Source organism: Aquarana catesbeiana, linkage group LG08 (assembly GCF_042186555.1).
Source record: "Aquarana catesbeiana isolate 2022-GZ linkage group LG08, ASM4218655v1, whole genome shotgun sequence".
Lineage (NCBI taxonomy): Eukaryota > Metazoa > Chordata > Amphibia > Anura > Ranidae > Aquarana > Aquarana catesbeiana.
Window position 1 is genome coordinate 118,643,781 of NC_133331.1, and position 18,646 is coordinate 118,662,426.

The following is an 18,646-nucleotide window of genomic DNA, read 5'->3' on the forward strand; positions in this document are numbered from 1 at the left end:
GGTAAGCTAGCTGAGCAACATGCAGACAGTCCTGTTGGTGGCTTATCTTAGTGGGCAGGAGGAGGGGAGAGGGGAGAGGGGAGAGGATGGGCTCTGTGTAGCAGGCTCTTGGCTCATGCTGTTACACTAGATCGTTTTTGTGTGTGACTGAACTGCTCTGCTTCTAAAGGGAGCATGTTTTCTGAGATCTCCCCCCAATCTCCATTACACCTCTCTATCCCTACCCATTACCAGGCACAGCTTCCTCTCCTGTATGACCACCTCATGTGTCAGGCTGTGGCACTACAAATCCCAGCATGTCAGGAGAGGGGAGGCAGCAGCAATATCACAGTTCAGGCTGATTTTGTAGATGAAAAGTGCTGATGTTGTATAGTGTATGTCTATAAAATGTATGCTTGATCAGTATATATTAGATTATTTATTGTGCTTGATGGTCTTAAGGTGTTTACTATGCATATATATTTTTTTTTAGTAAGTAGTGAGAAAATTTGGTGTGGAAGTGCATTGGAGTAGTTTTATTTGTTTATAATGGAAAGACAGCGTACTGGAGTGATGGGGGAGGTGGATGGACAGAGGGATGAAAACAGTATGGAGTGAAGGCTCTTTCACACATGTGGACCGTTCAGGTCCACCTGTCAGTTTTCCAGGCGGACTTGAACGGACGCTCCATTCACCTCTATGGAGCGACGGATGCCAGATGGACGGTGACCCTATTTTTCATCCGTCTGGCGGATCAGATGAAAACGGACAGGCTACTTGTTTTCATCCGATCCCCCCCATAGAGGAGAACGGGGCTCTGACAGGTCCGTCTCTGCACAGTGAGCAGGGATGGACCTGTCATCCGCTGGCTCAGCAGTGATCAACGGATCGATCCCTGTTGAGCAATTGGAGTCCATGAAAATGGACATATATGTGTGAAAGAGCCCTATATATAGATTGGGTGACAGAGAGATGGATGGAGAGATGTGAGCGAGACAGAGAAATGGAGCAAAGGATGGAGTTATGGAAAGATAGAGGGAAAGACAGAATAATAGAGGGATGAAAGTGATGGAGGATAGAAAAGGTGCAGGGATATAAGGCACAGGGATTGTTAGATGGACAGTATGATGGAGGGAGGGATGGAGCAAGAGATAATAGAATGGAGTTACGGAAAGATGAAAGAAGGGAGGGATAGAGTAACAGAGGGATGGAAGTGATGGAGGATGAAGAGGTTGGAGGGGCCTGCAACAGAGGGATGGAGACGGGAGAGGAGGTGAAGGAGGGATGGAGACGGAAGGTGAAGTGATGGAGGATGAAGAGGTTGGAGGAGCCCGCAACAGAGGGATGGAGACGGGAGAGGAGGTGAAGGAGGGATGGAGACGGGAGGTGAAGGAGAGCGGGGCTCTGATAGGTCCGAGAGAAGGTAACCTGTGGAGGGGGTGAGCTTTGGAGGGGGTAGGTTTAGCTGTGGGGGGTGAACTGTGGACGAGAGACAAGAAGGAATCCTGGGGGGGAGAGGGTGACCTGTGGGGGAGAGGGGGTAAACTGACGAGAGAAGAGAAGGTATTTCTTTCCCAAGAAATGGCGTAATTGGAGGCGGGGAGTTCACTGGTGAGGGTGGGTTCCTGCACCTACTCTCTGAGAAAAAAAGCCCTGGTGATAAGTATAAACATGCATACAGAGGTTGATTTACTAAAACTGGAGAGTGCAAAATATGGTGCAGCTCTGCACAGAAACCAATCAGCCTCCAGGTTGTTTTGTCAAAGCTTAATTGAACAGGCTGAAGTTAGAAGCTGGTTGGCTACAATGCACAGCTGCACCAGATTTTGCACTCTCCAGTTTTAGTAAAACAACCCCAAAGTGTATAGACATCTGCATTTATATGCAAATATTGACTTCCTGTAAAACGTATTTGTGTCCCCACTCTCCTCCAAACCTCCCTATTGGTCCTTGACGCTCTCTTCACACCTGAGCCCGGTTGCATTAGGCTACAAGCTTGTGTTGTGGGATTGTGTGTTTATACTGCTGCCCAGCGCACAATGAGAGCCAGCCAGCCACTTGTACTCTTGTAATCTCTCTCCCTAGACTGGCAGTCACATAAAACCTTTTACAAACTGGGGTAGGCTGCTACTGCTACCATTCAGGCCCAGAGTACGGAGTGGGGAAACAGGATCAGTGAGAATGAATATGGTTAGGGGACATGGAAACACCCTGGGCTTCAACCCTAGGGTAGAGCTACAACCAGCGTTAAAAGAAAAAAAAAATATGTGTTTTTACAGCACAATAAAGACATGTATCATAATGGCAGCAAATGCTCCCTGCACTTTGTCCCTTGGGGGATACCACATAGATGTATAAACTACAGAGATAGATCTTCTATAAAGCCTTGGTAAGTGGACTGGTTTTCCGAAGTATAACTGCACTTTGAGGCAAGCTTCACATGGTAATGCCCCATACACACTATTAGATTTTCTGCAGATTTTTGTCTTCAGATTTACCAAAACCATATAATATGAGGTCAAACCTTAAGAGTTTCAATTTGTATGCAATCAGGCAGGCGCTTGCACTACGTGGTTTTGGTAAATCTGAAGACAAAAATCTGCAGAAAATCTAACAGTGTGCATGGGGCTTTACTGCCAATGCATGTTACGGAAGCATTCACACATCAGACCTGCAATGCAGGGCACTGCCACATGCGTTTATACATTACTGTGCATTATGGTGCACTGCAGCTGGAAAAAAGGATCAGGTTTAATTTATGGTAAGCTGGGGGTATGTTGGCATGGGCTGCCTTAATGCAAAACACAGCATAAGGTGTGCCAAAGTGCACGTAGTAAAGTACCACAGTGCACCACAAAAGTTTGAAGGGAACCCTAAAAAATAGCACATATACTTTCAGCTTCCATTTCTTCACCTAGCCTTATTCACTCACCTCAATCCCAGGTAAATACCTACTTTGGCTCGATAACAGAGGCCTCCGCAGTTTTTTTTATGTTCAGCACAAGATTTCAGTGTCTTGACCACTTCTGCACATTACAGTCCCAGAAAATCCTTTGGGGCTGTCTCCCAAGGCCAAAGATGCACTGCACACAGCCCCATAAAAGTCTGTACAGACATAGCCAGTACACTGAAGATTTATGGAAATAAATGTAAATATACAGCAAATTGAGGAAAGTATTTATCCGGGGAGGGAGAGGGTGGGTTATGTAAGGTCAGAAAAAGGGAACTAAGTGCACTTTTTCTTTAAAAGCTGATCTTTTTATGCTGATCTTTACAAGGCCTATTCAAAAGAGAAAGTTACAAAAAAAAATTTTAAATATCTGCCAGGGTTGATTTACTAAATAAAGTTAGACTGTACACTATGTAAGTACAATTACTCCAGCATTCGATGGGTGACTGTATTTGATGGGCATAGTGGCAGCATTCGATGGGGACAGTGACTGTATTTGATGGGCATAGTGGCAGCATTCGATGGGGACAGTGACTGTATTTGATGGGCACAGTGGGAGCATTTGATAGCACAGTGGCAGCATTTGATGGGAACAATGACTGCGTTTGATGGGCACAGTGGTGGCAACTGATGGGCACAGTGGTGGCATTTGATGGGCACAGTGGCTGCAATTATAGGCACAGTGGCGGCATTTGATGGGCACAGTGGTTGCAATTGATGGGCACAGTGGCTGCATTTGATGGTACAGTGACTGCGTTTTATGGCACAGTGGCTGAGTTTGGTGGGCACAGTGAGGCTGCAATTGATTGTTTTTTTTGGTGGAAAAAAATAAATGTATAAATGTATCAAATTTCACATGTCTCCAAACAAATAAACTCCACCATCATGACTGAAAGTAAAAGAAAATTCCAAATTTAAGGTTGTCACCAGAAGAGGGATAGAGAGGAAATCTTTCATTGGGGACACCGTTCCCACTGTCCCTGGCAGCAACCATGGTTTTCCTCACTTATAGAAGGATTTCCTTTCACTTCCTGTTTTGGCAATGGGAGAGGAAGTGAAGGAAAATCTTCACAATGGGACAATAAAAAAATGACAGGAGTTATAACCCTCCCTTAGTCCATCCAAAATAAAAAAAGGGCTTTGCCCTTAGTTCTACTTTAAAGTTACAATAAACTCTGGTTTAAATAAATATATTTAAAGTGGTTGTAAACTCAAATGGCTAAAAACTGATCTAGCCTCCATGTGTTTGTTCATTAAGCAGTGCAGTGTGGTTTGTTTTTTTCAATTCTAAATACCTTTTTTTCTTTGTGCTCATTTGTGATCACATCTTCTCTCTGCTCTAAGAGAGCCAAGTGGGAGGGGCTGAGATTCTCCTTCTGTTTTAGGTAAACAGTATAGTCAGTGAATGAAGGCTGAAGGAGAGGGGCTGTATGGAGAGGAAAGGATAGAGGAGGGGCCTTGAGATTGTATTCTCACTACACACACTACGGAGCTGACCGGGAGAGAGGAGGGGGAGCTGCAGAGACACACAGGAGAGAAGCTAGATGACAGAGGCACTTATCCTGACCAGGATCTCATGGCTCAGCAGCCATGATAAATGTGGTCAGCTCATAGAGGGAAAGTCAGCAAAGGGGCATTTGACTAGTCAAAAGCACTATGCTATAGCTCATGCCCTAAAGGGGCAGGTGCATGTTTTTTTTTATTGGGGGGTAACAACCACTTTAAGTACTGTATGTATTCTTAAATCAAAAAACTTTTGCTTCCAGCCTCAGCCAAATTTTCAAATTCCATCTTTTTTTTTTTGCAGCTCCGATTCAACTTACTTTTACAGTGTGGCTACATTTGTTCTTTATGGTTCCTCTGTAAGTAGGAACATTGCCATCCTCTCTTGCTTGCTTCCATGATGCACTAAAGACTATAGAATATGGGATATGTAGTGTGAATAGAGTAGTGCACATGACCACAACTAGAATGTGCTGCTCCTTCCAAAAAAATGGAATTGAGGGAGAAAAGGAAAGGATAGGTTCAGGAGTTCAAGGAGGATGTTACAAGGAAGCAAATAAGTACAGGAAGAGACAATTTTATGAAAATAAAATTACAGTGCCATTGACTAGTGGGTGTGTATGGATTATCATTGGAGAATAAAGATACCATTTAGTGTCATTGTAAGCCCAGTAATTGGTAAAGCAGAACAGGCAGACATAAAAATATTCAATGTTACATAACGATCAGTTATTTCATATGTTTGTGTCACATGTGTAAGTTACATTACTAAACATAATATTTTAACATACTGTATATACCAAAAACAGACAGTAAGTGTTACTACCTGATGTTTAATGCAGTGAGTAAGGCAGAAGAAAATTGCATGTCCCTATTTCAGAACAATTCCTGATACACTAAAGCAAGCACAGTTCAAGATGTTCATGGTTCATTTGACATACATAGGTTCTGTGAGTTTGTCAGAGATTGAGATATATCCATGTCAAATCATTTGTAATTCTACTACTCCTGAGTGACCCAGAGGCAAGGAGTTCTTTCTCATTTTTAAATTATATCATGATTTCTTATACAGGTATGGTATGATGGTTTGCTGTCTGTCTTCATCTAAAGTACCCCAGACTTTCCTGAATTCTATATTAGAGTATTTGTAATTTACAAATTCTCTTTGTGCTTCACATTTTTACTCTAGTCCGGATCTCTGGTGAATGGAATATGAATGACATGTGCTATATACACAAGTCTATGTTCTTCTCAGCATCACAGGAGCCAACAGAACTTCCTATGCAAACACAGACTTTCTCGATGCCTGTAGTAACACAGAACTAGGCAGAGTCCCTATCCTGATGATGGGTTGCTAAGTCACCAAGCAATGTCATGTTTGGGGGAGTAACTACTTACATTTAGACATAAAATTAGATTTTTCAAAAGGTTCTGGTGACATGAAGAGCAATTCCTACATTAGCCCTTATTACAGCTTGCCAATCAAGTGTGAACTTCACAATGCTAAAATCTCTCTTTTGCACACCAGTTATCTAAGGTCTCTTTAACAACTCACACAACAGGTGTAATTGAATACTAATATAGAAAGCCCCTTTGAGGTCGGACCTGTTCAAGAGCTTTTTTGTTGCTGCCTTGTGTAGCTGAAAATATTCCCATGTCATAGTGGGCCCAAATATATTTTATCATCCATACATGTCTGCACAATTCCATAATCAGGCACCTTTTTGGAGGACAAATGTTACAGATGTAGAGACCAAAAGTGAAATCCTGAATTACACAAAAAGCCCCATCCTTATATTAGCACACCTTCACCTTTACCTGTTTTTTTTTTTTTTTTTTTGGGGGGGGGGCGAGTTTTTTGATGGTTCTTACTTCCACTTCCTCAATCCTCACCTAAGCAAGGATGACATAGCCTCAGCCTTCCCCTACCAACTTCCTCCTCCAAGGAAAATGTCAGACATCCTAGGTGGCTACAAGACTAGCCCCCCTGCCCCCCTATATCTTGTACATGTGCAGTGGGGAGGTGGCTCTGAGCCATCAGGAAACACCATTGTCTCCCAAATACAAGATGACAGTGCCAGAAAACCAAAGCCCTGGGAAGAATTGGCTACAGGGAAGATATTGCTGGCCATTATCGGCTGATAAGTATGAATAACTGCTTGCAGGCAAAAAAGGTACCATGGGATATGTAATCCTCAGAAATCAAAATTAAACAGCAGAGGAGAATTTAGCTCTGCTACAATGCTGATGTTATAAAATCAAATTGTATGCCATAACCATACAGTACAACTCCTTTAACTATATCATTTTAGTAGTGTCATTAACTCTCTCATCATATACTGTTAATGCACTTTTACCAAGTAAAGGACAGTGTTATAGTTCTCTGAATAATACCAATGGCCTGAATCATGCCACAGTAGATCTACCCATGAATGTGGCATGGCTAAAGATACTCAGTCTAAGCAACCCATGAATCCGGTATTAATAGTACAACTGCACCACATGCTCCAAAAGACATTCCAGTGTGCTGTCACTTTCATCATATAAGACACATTTATCAAACAGTCCCATGGCCTGCAGCAAAATCAGCCTGATACCACTACAAATTTATGGATAAGTATGAAATTGCCCTTACAAAATGTCCCTTTCTAGTCTAAAGACAACCAACAGAGCAGATCCATGATTGCTACTTAAAGGATTCCACTGTGTTCTTTTCTGAGATGTCAGATCCACTTTATGTTAGTTGAGCTTGAACCACTGCATTGTAGATGTGTAAAGCAAAATGAATGACTGATTTCTTAGAAACACTCATCCCTCATTTTAGTGATCCATCTTAACCTTAGACTATCCCAAGTGATTTCCCAATCTATGATTAAGGGTGTGAACAGATGTCCTTGTAAAGCCCACTAACCTGTCTTCTTTAATTACCACTGTGGTCTAGTAATTTCACTGTTCCTTTATAACACCACCTAAGGTCAGGACGATAATGATATTTCTACCCACTGTTTCTACCACATTTCATGGCTGATAAACTGAATTAGAGGTTTGTCAGCTATTTTCCTTTGAACAAATGTAATTGCATTCCAGTCAATACTTCTAGTCCCACATGAAAGGTCACAATACCCAGCATACATTATTGCGCAGTGCTATGGCAATTAGACAGAGTTGGGTAGAACTGTTAATCAGCTTGGGTAAACTACAATTACAAGAACGAAGAGATAAACGTGAAACAAAGTTCATCTATAACAATGATTACGGTAAAACAGTTTCAGCACCATGGACAGCAAAGAACACTGAGTGCTATTTGCCAGTACTTGTCAGGATTAAGTTTCTGCCCTGAAACTAAACCAACCTGACACCAGATCCACCTAATATATAAATTAAAGCACTTACACAACACTTTACCATACTATCTCTAAAAGTTTAAAAATGTAATAATATTCAGTGGTATGCGCATACAGCTTTTAGAGTTAACATAACCGAACACCAAGTGCAACAGCAATTGTCAGTTATATCCCAAATGTAGTCTACACGTGTGAGCTTACTGAATAATGTGCAGACAGCAATTATACGCATAGCAACAACACTCATCTCACTACTTATTATGGATTTCTGCGTTTTACAGATCGCCCTGTCATATCCAGTAAATAAGCCTTATAGAAGTCAATCTATGAATCTGAACTTCATCATTAACCTCTTTGTAATTCAACAGCATAACGTTATGTAGAATGTTATAATCACTTAATCCACATTAAGTATCCAGCTGATTAAACATTAAACGTCCTTTCAGTGTGATTAAAGCATCTCAATGTATGCAAATATAGATAACATTCCACAGGTATTTATCGTTTAAGCATATAAAAATCCAAAAGACAAAAATTGATAGTGTTGTAGCTAACCAGTCCTTACATGTGGTAGCCACATTAACTTTTTCACACTACTTTTTCCTTTATTTTACGTTTTAATCCTGCCATTACCACATTTCCTGTTCTGGGGTGACAACCATACAGAGCAGCGCTCACACCCAAGAACAGGGAGAGTGTTAGGACTACATAACTCTGTATTAGCCCCCTGTTCACACCGGTACGGCTTGTGATTTGACAGTTCAAAATTGCATGACAAGTCGCACCCTATGTGTGCCTATGGAACCATTCAATTTGATGCGACTCCTACTTGCACCGATTTGATAAAAGGTTTCTGCACTATTTTTGGCAATTTCATGTGCGACTTGCATTGACATCTGTGTGCATAAAATCACACAGATGTCAGCAAGCCGCACATGAAATAACACTGACCAGCGGCTTTGATATTGCGCTGAAGTAGCCTGATTTCAAAGCCGCGTTCAATGTAAATGGGGGCTTAGGGCTACATAACACCTCCCCCTCTTATCCATAAAAGAGAGATGTGTTTTGTAGTCCATGAAGACAGCTGGGAACAATAACTTATGACAATAAAAAAAAACTTATAATAAACTAGAGGCAGACAGCACAGGATGTTATCAGCTCACAAGATTTCTGACTGTATAAACAGAAATTTTTTGCACTTGTAAAAGAGATACAATGTAATACAAGCGTTCAATGGTATTTTAAAACCCAACTCCATCAAACCTAAAAATTCTCACTTTGAGTGGAGCTCTGTCCACACTGCAAGTGTTTACTTCTTGTTTATTCTATGTTAACAATAAACATTTATATGCACTTGATCCTCTGCTCTCCTAGTAGATGGTGCTCCCGCATGCTCCAGCACTGGGCTGTCCCTTAGCGTCATGTCCAATGCAGGGCTATGGACCCTGCATTGGTTCTTAATACGGTTCAGGGGACCTTACACTGCTAGAGCATAGGAAAAAAGTAGTGTAGGGTACCAGTCTAGCAGATACAGCTCATAGGAGTCTGCAGGAGCAGATGATTGGGTACGTAAATCTGCTTTTTCATACTCCCTAGAAATAAATGAGCAATTAAGTGGAACTGAAGGCAAAACATTAAAAACTGTAGACAGGCAGGCTCTTTATTACAAAAGACACATGCAATGTCTATTTTGCAATAAAATACACTTACCTGCCTGTTTGAAATCCCTGCACATATGCAGCTCAGCTTATATTCTGGCAGACTGCCAGTGCGCAGTAATAACTGTATTCCTGAAAGAATCTGGGGAGACCATGTTATGACAGACCTCAAAAGTGTCAGGCCATTAGAGATTGGGTGAGTATTTGTGAATTTAGTTCCATTTTAACTCTTGAGTGGGGAATTTTTAGGTTACTTGGAGTTCAGCTTTAATAAACCAAAGAGGGTTAATAAGAGAGATGTATTGGCAAAGTTTAATTATACTTTAATGACTATGATGCAATAGCTTGATTCAAAAAGCCTAAGTATCTTTAGTTTTAGTATTTAGTATTTTAGTTACGTTTCAAATCTCTTGAACTCAACTGAAAATAACTGTCACATTTTGGAAAATCTATTTGTCCTTGTGTGTTAACTTTGTGAATTCAGCCTATCCTGTTTCAGCACTACACAATGGACATCATTGAAATGGCTGCAGATGCGATGGTAGCATGGCCCTGCAAACAAACAGCCATCATTCTACAAACATCTCTCACTGCAGTCCACAGACCTCCGCTGCAACATGTGGCATGCACTCCTTCTATGAATGTTGAGCACCACAGAGGAGGAATTAAAGGGGAATTGCTAGGGGACAGGCTGCTCTTGCTCACTGGTCCAGCATATGAAGTAACCTCTCTTTGACACCTCGCTAAAACAACTGGGGAAACATTCATCAGCTGGACTTGCAATTAGTAGGATGCACTTCATTACACGCACTGCTGAGAGTATAGATATGAAGCTGCTCTTAATGCAGAGCTCTGTAACAATCAGACATTCCATTCATTTTGCACAGTGTAAGAAAGCTTTATTGATGATAATGAGATCTCCTGTACAGCTGCCACAGCAAGGACGCTCATATTCCACTAGATGTAGAAAAAAAAAAAATCGCACTCATTAAATAAAGAAGACAGCATTGCGCTACTGCAAACACAAGCTACGACCAGAAACCTTCAATTGTTATGCTAAAACCATTATGTCAGTGGCAGTCTCGGTGCCTAGTTCGTCAGCAAGACTTTAGCAGATACAATAAAATCTGTCAATACTCTATTAATATTTCTTCAGTATCTTGTGCATTAGCAATCTAATGCTGACCACATAAAACAAGCCTTGCACTGAATGTCAAGTGGTTTGGCAGAGTGCTGTAAAGTACTAATTAATACCATATTCCACAAAACAATGAGCTAAGGGGAAAATATGCAACACGAGCAGGCATCCTGTCTGCATTAATCACATTAATCACCCATCTATACTTCCCATTAACGCACCCTTATCTGTTCCTAACATCCTAGGTATCAACATAAAAAATATTTCTGAAGATTCCATACCTTACATCAAACCTACATATAGTGATATAGTGCAACTGCTGTGCAAGAGTTTGGGGTAGTAGCACATTCAAGCAGATAGGAGAAAACTTTGCCCTAACTTTGTTAAAAAACGAATATATATATATATATATATATATATATATATATATATATATATATATATATATATATTGATCCAACTATATATACTGTAGAGACAGATAGATAAATAGATAGATAGATAGATAGATAGATAGATAGATAGATAGATAGATAGAAGACAGAGAGAGAAAATATATACTATATATATATATATATATATATATATATATATATATATATATATATACACATATACACACACACATACATACATGAAGAGAGAGTGCGATAGAGGAAAATGAGGAAGAATACAAAAGAGAAAGATAAAGGAAAAGAAAGGAGGAGTGAAAGAGGGAGAGAGAGAAGAGAGAGAAAAAAAAGGAGAGAGAAAGAGAGAGAGAGAGAGAGAGAGAGAGAGAGAGAGAGAGAGAGAGAGAAAAGAAGAGAGATAAAGAAAAGAGCAGATAGAGAGAAAAACAGAAAGAAGAGAGAGAGAAAAAGGAGAGCGAAAGAAAAGAGCAGAGAGAGAAAGAGAGAGAGAGAAATAGAGAGAGAGAAATAGAGAGAGAGAAGGAAATGGAAAGAAAAGAGCGGATATAGAGGGGAATAAGGAGAGAGAAAGAAAAGAGGGGAGAGAGAGAGAAGGAAAGAGCAGAGAGAGAAACAGAGAGAAACATAGGAACAGAGATAGAAAATAGAGTGAGATACAAATCCAGAGAGATATTAGCACACACACACACAGAAATATGTAAAAGCAATCTGGGGATTTCCTTACCTGTTAATAAACACGTAATTGTAACCGCAAATATTCCAGTGACAGCAGTTGAACCCAATGCACTGACATAGTTCAAATGGCTAATCTGACAGATCACATGCAGGTTTCGGTTTTCCTGGACTCTACGATTCTTCCAAAGGTTATCCCTAATAACTCCATCCACAAAGCAGGAGGCTGGGATCCCATGCTCAGCACAGCAGCATCAGCAACACCCCTGATCCCCACAACAGGCTGCGAGCGAGGAGAAGCTTCATTATTAATCGCACGAGTGCGCTCACTCAATGCTGTTCTGTTCCCTAGGACTCTGCCCCCTTGCACAGACAAGAGGATTAGGTTGCTGAAATCCGATCACATAAAAGCCATCAACACACACACACTGGCAATGATTATCGCGTTGATCCACTATACTGGCGTGCAGCTAATGCCAGAAAAATTGAAAAAGAAAAAAAAAATGCCCCAAATTCCCTATTTATAGAAGAAGCAGTGTCTGCGATGTAAGGCTGTGTTCTCCCGGCTCGGATGGTGGTGCGTACACACAGCTCATCTGTGGATGAAGGATAGAGTAGAACATCTGAGAGCAGCAGGTAAACACGCTTGTGTCCCTTCGTCAATCCGATCATTAACTCCACCCTCTGCCATCTGATCTTCCTAAACGTGACAATTACTGGAGCCGCTTGTAAGAGGAGCCCCGGCGTGTGGACGGCGGCTGGCTGGCTGGAGGAGACTGCTCGGAGCTGGGCTCAGTACGTGCGCCTGCTGCAGTTACAAGAGGATACTAGTTGACATCTGATCCAATGTACAGAGCACGCTATGTGTGTGTGCGGATCAGCCGGGAGGAGGATACTGCCAGCGATGTGAATTGCCGGGGACTCTCATTCATTGCACTGTCCTTCACACGCCCAATCTAAAATGATTTCTCCTAAACTTGGGAAAGTTTATCAAAGTCAAGACAGCTGTGTCCTATGGCCATGTGCACGGACCCTTCCACACTGGTGCTTAAAAACCTATATACTATTTTTAGTGTGCTGCACTTTATTTGAAGGCAATCTAGATTGCATCCGCAATGCATTTCAATTCATTTTTTATGTGTTTTTGGTGCGTTCCCATTGATTTCTATGGTAGGTACATCGTTGGTGCGTTTCCCATTGATTTCTATGGTAGGTACATCTTTGGTGTGTTTCCCATTGATTTCTATGGTAGGTACATCTTTGGTGTGTTTCCCATTGATTTCTATGGTAGGTACATCTTTGGTGCGTTTCCCATTGATTTCTATGGTAGGTACATCTTTGGTGTGTTTCCCATTGATTTCTATGGTAGATACATCTTTGGTGCATTCCCATTAATTTCTATGGAAGGTACGTCTTTGGTGCATTCCCACTGATTTTTATGGAAGGTACGTCTTTGGTGAGTTTCAATTGAAATCTATTGACGGTACATCTTTGGTGCATTCCCATTGATTTCTACGGAAGGTACGTCTTTGGTGCGTTTCCATTGAAATCTATTGAAGGTTTGTCTTTGGTGCGCTCCCATTGATTTCTATGGAAGGTACGTCTTTGGTGCCTTCCCATTATGGTAGGTACATTTTTGGTACATTCCCATTGATATCTATGGAAGGTACATCTTTGGTGCATTCCCATTGATTTCTATGGAAGGTACGTCTTTGGTGCGTTCCCATTGATTTCTATGGAAGGTGCATCTTTAGTGCGTTCCCATTGATTTCTATGGAAGGTATGTCTTTGGTGTGTTCCCATTGAGTTCTATGGAAGGTACGTCTTTGGTGCCTTCCTATTATGGAAGGTACGTTTTTGGTACATTCCCATTGATTTCTATGGAAGGTACACCTTTGGTGCGTTCCCATTGATTTCTATGGAAGGTATGTCTTTGGTGCGTTCCCATTATGGTAGGTATGTTTTTGGTACATTCCCATTGATTCCTATGGAAGGTACATCTTTGGTGCATTCTCATTGATTTCTATGGCCCTATGTCTTGGTGCCTTCCCATTGATTTCTATGGCCCTATGCCTTTGGTGCCTTCTCATTTATTTCTATGGAAGGTACATCTTTGGTGCGTTCCCACTGAAATCTATGGAAGGTACAGCTTTAGGGCGTTCCCACTGAAATCTATAGACGGTACATCTTTGGTGCGTTCCCACTGAAATCTATGGAAGGTAAAGCTTTGGGGCGTTCCCATTGATTTCTATGGTGATACATCTTTAGTGTGTTCCCATTGATTTATTTGGGCTAGGTTCACACTGGTGTAATGTGGGAACCACAGCAATTTCTGTGCAGGTTCCCACATTGCATCTGAATCGCAGGCAATTCACACTGACATCTGTGAACCACTGCAGGTGTCAATATAAAGTTAATGATGCCCCCCAAATCAGTTCGCAGAATGCAGTGCAAACTATCGGATCACATGGGTCTGAACACCCATGCGTTTCGATTCTAGTGCAGACCAAAAAAGGGTCATGCACCATTTTGGTGCCAACGCAATGCAATTTAAGTCATACAAACTGTATGGTTGAATTTACATTGCACAGACATCGCATGTGATGTGCACAGGAATAGGGTGCAAATCACATGCGATGTCTGCAATCACATAAGTGTGAACCCAGCCTCAAAGGTGTGTCATTAGTAAGTTCCCATTAATTACTATGGAAGGTACATCTTTGGTGTGCTTTTCCAACAACCAACGATGCCGGATTCAAGACTTTCCAAAAACAGCACTGATGTAAACAGTTATATAGGATTTAAAGGGGAATCATTTTCGTGAAAGATGATTTTAGCATAGCAAAACTGCACCAGTGTGAAAAGGGTCTACAGTTTGTCATTTTCCTGTTGCTCAATCCAAAAGAACATGCCAGATTGGGCAATACCCAGCATCCACTACACTCCATAAGATGGATGTGGTTTAATGTAGTTCACAGTCATAACTATTCACCATTTTTCTTTTTTTTTTTTCTCCCACTTCGATCTATATTCTGGCCTTCATAAGAAAAAAAAAAAAAAGATTTAGCTCATTAGATACCAAATATCTTATTCAGCTTTTCTGATAATTACCAGAGAGAGGCTGGTGATTTGTCTATGCTTTCAAACTGTTAAATGCTCTAAACCCTCAATGAGGCACACGCTGTGATGTTGGTAGTATTTTAATTTGTAATATAACGTATATCTTTTTCTGTGCTGTAAAGTGTTCTATTAAAGGTAACCAGATTCAGAGCTTGAAGAGATTCTTCTGCCCTCTATCTGTCAATAGGTGAATAGCCTGCATGTGTTGTAGCTGAAAGGCATTAGCAATTAGCAACTTCTGTTCGCATAGTAAATGCTTGAAATGTCTCAGCAGAATCATCACACCAATTACTAGCAGGTGCCTTTGCCTAAAAAGCAAAATGATGTATCGTTAATCAACACTAGTCTTTTAATCTACTCTGTTCAGAGTCATGTACTGTATCTGTGTTCATTTTCATCTCTATTATATTCCAAGTCGTGTGCATCCTCTGCTTGCTAAAATCCATTTACAAGCTTCTTTGACAAGGAAATTATTTCTTGCTACAATCCAGAACACAAACAATGAACTTGGTTCAATCTATTGGATGAAACCGCAAACAAATTGTACCTGCCAGGCACAGAGATAGCAATGAAAGGGATATATTTTTCTTTCTCCCAAGGCACAAAGTCAGTTAATTATGCTGTTCTTAAGATAAAATGTGCGTTTGATAACTTTTAGGCATACAGGTAGACTAAGGAAAACATGTTCACTCCCAAATTAAAAGAATCCTGGACTTTTTTCTGTCTTTTTGTAAATCTCCTTACAATGTAGTAATAGCCAGAAACAGACTATTTGAAAGGTGTGTTGACAGGACTAATGGGAATTTAGATAATAGAACAGTACCTTCATGTTCTACCAAAACAAGGTCCCTGAAATGAAAGTACATGCTCATAATAACAAGAATTTAAGTGCCAGTTAAAATATACATTTAAGAAATTAAAATCATAAATATGGTTGCTATAGGCAACAAATACTTACCCTGCCACATATACTGTAGGCTTATTTAAACATTTTATGAAGAAAAAAAATGACTTTGTATTAGGGATCATTCACACCATATAGCATTGCCTATGTGTGCTTCTCTGATAGCTTTTGAAATAATATAATGATTTTGGCAGGACTCCTGTACATTTTTTTTATTTTTGTTTCATAACTTTCCATATTTTCCTACAGCTAGATACTGACATTTTAAATGTCAATACAACCAAGTCTTGCTAATGTGATTACTAAGTAATAATTTCCATGAAATCAGAAAACCCCAAACTTGGGTATTTATATGAGCCAAGTCATACTTGCTGTTAAATCACAGAGGTTAATTTACTAAAACTGAAGAGTGCAAAATCTGGTGCAGCTGTGCATAATAGCTAATCAGCATCTAACTTCAGCTTGTTCAATTAAGCTTTAACAATAAAACTTGGAAACTGGTTTCTATGCACAACTGCACCAGATTTTGCACTTTCCAGTTTTAGTAAATCAACCCAACAGTATCTGACCAAGATTATTGAGATTGGTTTACTATAGATGCAAGTAGGGTTGTGTTGATTGGTAGGCACAACAGGTGGTACTGGGTGATGTTACCATCCAGCCATCAAATAATATAGCAGTGTGCAGCCTGGAGCTCGTACGCAATATCCACTCTCTGTAGTGTACTCATGCATATAATTATTACATTTGTAGACGGTATTTCCATTGCCTGGTCTGTTCTGGTTGCCATTTTTGGCATGCTTTAGGTGCTCATTTTGCTAGACTGTTCCTTGATATTTAAGGTTCCTTTGTCGTGGTACTCAGATTGTTCATATACAGCTCAACTCTTAAAGTAGAACTAAAGCAATTTTTTTCATTTTTGGATAGAATAAGGGAGGATTATAACCCTTGTCATTTTTATGTGTCTGTGTCTCATTGGGGATATTTTCCTTCGCTTCCTGTCCCATAGCCACAACAGGAAGTGAGAGGAAGCCCATCCAAAGTGAGGGAATCCCTGATTATCACCAGAATTAGTGTCCCCATTGGACGATTTCCCCTTTTTTCCTGCTCTAGTGACAACCCAAAATTTAGAATTGTATTTCAATTTCATTCTTGGTGATAATGGTAAACAGGATAAATAGCAAGGGTAAATCTCCCTAACAGGGCACAGACAGCAATAAAAACAGGTGTTACAATCCCTCTCCAGTCTATCCAAAACACAAACAAAAAACTGTTTTGCTTTTAGTTCAACTTTAAGCAGTTTGTAGACTGTATTTTGTTCACTGCCTGGGCTGTGGCAAATACCCATAGCACAACCTGGAGGCAATGTACACATTCTGAACCAAGTTTGGTGCCAATTTAGGCTACTGGAATAGTTGGTTGTGTCTAAGGCTCGATTCACACATATGCATGTTGCTTTTGAGCGTTTTTGGAGGTTTTTTTTGTCATGCTTGCCACGTTTTTGAGCAGCGTTTTTACAGCGTTTTTGCGGCGTTTTGCGTTTTTTTTTTTTTTTTTTTACAGTTTAAAAAAAAACAAAAAAAAACGCCAAAAATGCATCAAAAACGCTGTAAAAACGGTGCACATGCGTTTTTGATGCTGGTCCATTGAATTGTATTAAATGCAAAACACTGCATTTTGCATGAAAAAAAGTCCGACCCTTTCCAAAAATGCAGAGGTACAAAAAGGCATTGATGTGAACATGTTCCATAGGAACCCATGTTAAAAAATTCCCATGCATTTCTGCAAAATGCAAAATGCATCAAAAAACGCGCTAGTGTGAATGGAGCCTAAGACCCCTTTCACACTGGGGCAGTTTTCAGGCACTTTAGTGCTGGAAATAGCCTCTGCTAAGTGCCTGAAAACCACTTCCCATTCATTCCAGTGTGTCTTTTCACACTGGGACGGTGCATTTGCAGGACGTTCCGAAAAGTCCTGCAAGCAGCATCTTTGGGGTGGGCTGTATTTAGCGCTCCCAAAATGCCCTGCCTATTGGAATGAATGAGCAGCGCCTTCAAAGCGCCTGAAAAGCACTTTGAAAGCGCCGCAAAACAGGAGTTTTAACCCTTTTTTGGGGTTAAAAGCGCCCCGCTAGCAGCCATAAAGCAGCGCTAAAGCGCAGCTAAAACAAGTGATGCTTTAATGCTAATAGCGTGTGAAAGCAGTCTAAAGGCTCATTTACATCGCAATGCAAGTGTTCACACCTGTTGGATCTGTATGCGTTGCATATTTTAAAAGGTTCTAGATTGATTTGAAAGGCCTACTACAGATCAAAAGTACCCAAAAAGCAGCCTGTAGGACTTTGTTTTCAATGCATGATAATACAAAGCACTGGTTTAAACAAACTCTCAATAGACAATAGGTTTTCTTGTACCTGTGCATTTTGCAGACATCTGGTGTGCAGTAGCCCTAAGGCTGGTCATAGATATCTCAGGGCAAAGAACAATGAGCACAAAGATATTTATCTGTGCTTCTATGACTTGAGGTATTCAGTCCCCACTATGCAATGACAGCGGTTTACAAGTGATACTTATGACCCTTCACTATTTTATGTCAAATCATTTTTTATTAAAAAAATTCTTACAGTACAGATCAAGTAGAAAAAGACATATATGTCTGCAGTTCTGATTATATATCAAATCAAACACGGCACGTAGGCACAACACTCAGAGTACAAACATAACCATAGGTAGAAATAGTCTCCATATAAAAGACATAGCTGTCAAGACTATCACATTAATCAGTAAAATGTGTAATATCAACCAATCAAGTACAGGAAAGTAACCATTGGAAAATCCTTCACTATATTAAACAGAAGAGTGAAAAAGGAGCCTGACTTGCAGCAAGATTTGCCTTTGCCATGCATGACTTTGCCAGTCTGCCACCAGCCTGGTATATCCCCAAGCACTTTATAAAGTGGCTAATA

General features: G+C 40.5%; 1 protein-coding gene across 1 annotated transcript in view; it reads right to left on the minus strand.

The window, feature by feature from the left end:
- Positions 1 to 12,584, minus strand: part of PCDH15 (protocadherin related 15) — a 2,079,434-nt gene extending 2,066,850 nt beyond the window's left edge. Inside the window, exon 1 of the mRNA XM_073596339.1 lies at positions 11,710 to 12,584. The gene's annotated coding sequence lies outside the window, so the exon portion shown is untranslated. The remainder of the gene's footprint in view (positions 1 to 11,709) is intronic.
- Between the last annotated feature and the right edge of the window lie 6,062 nt (positions 12,585 to 18,646).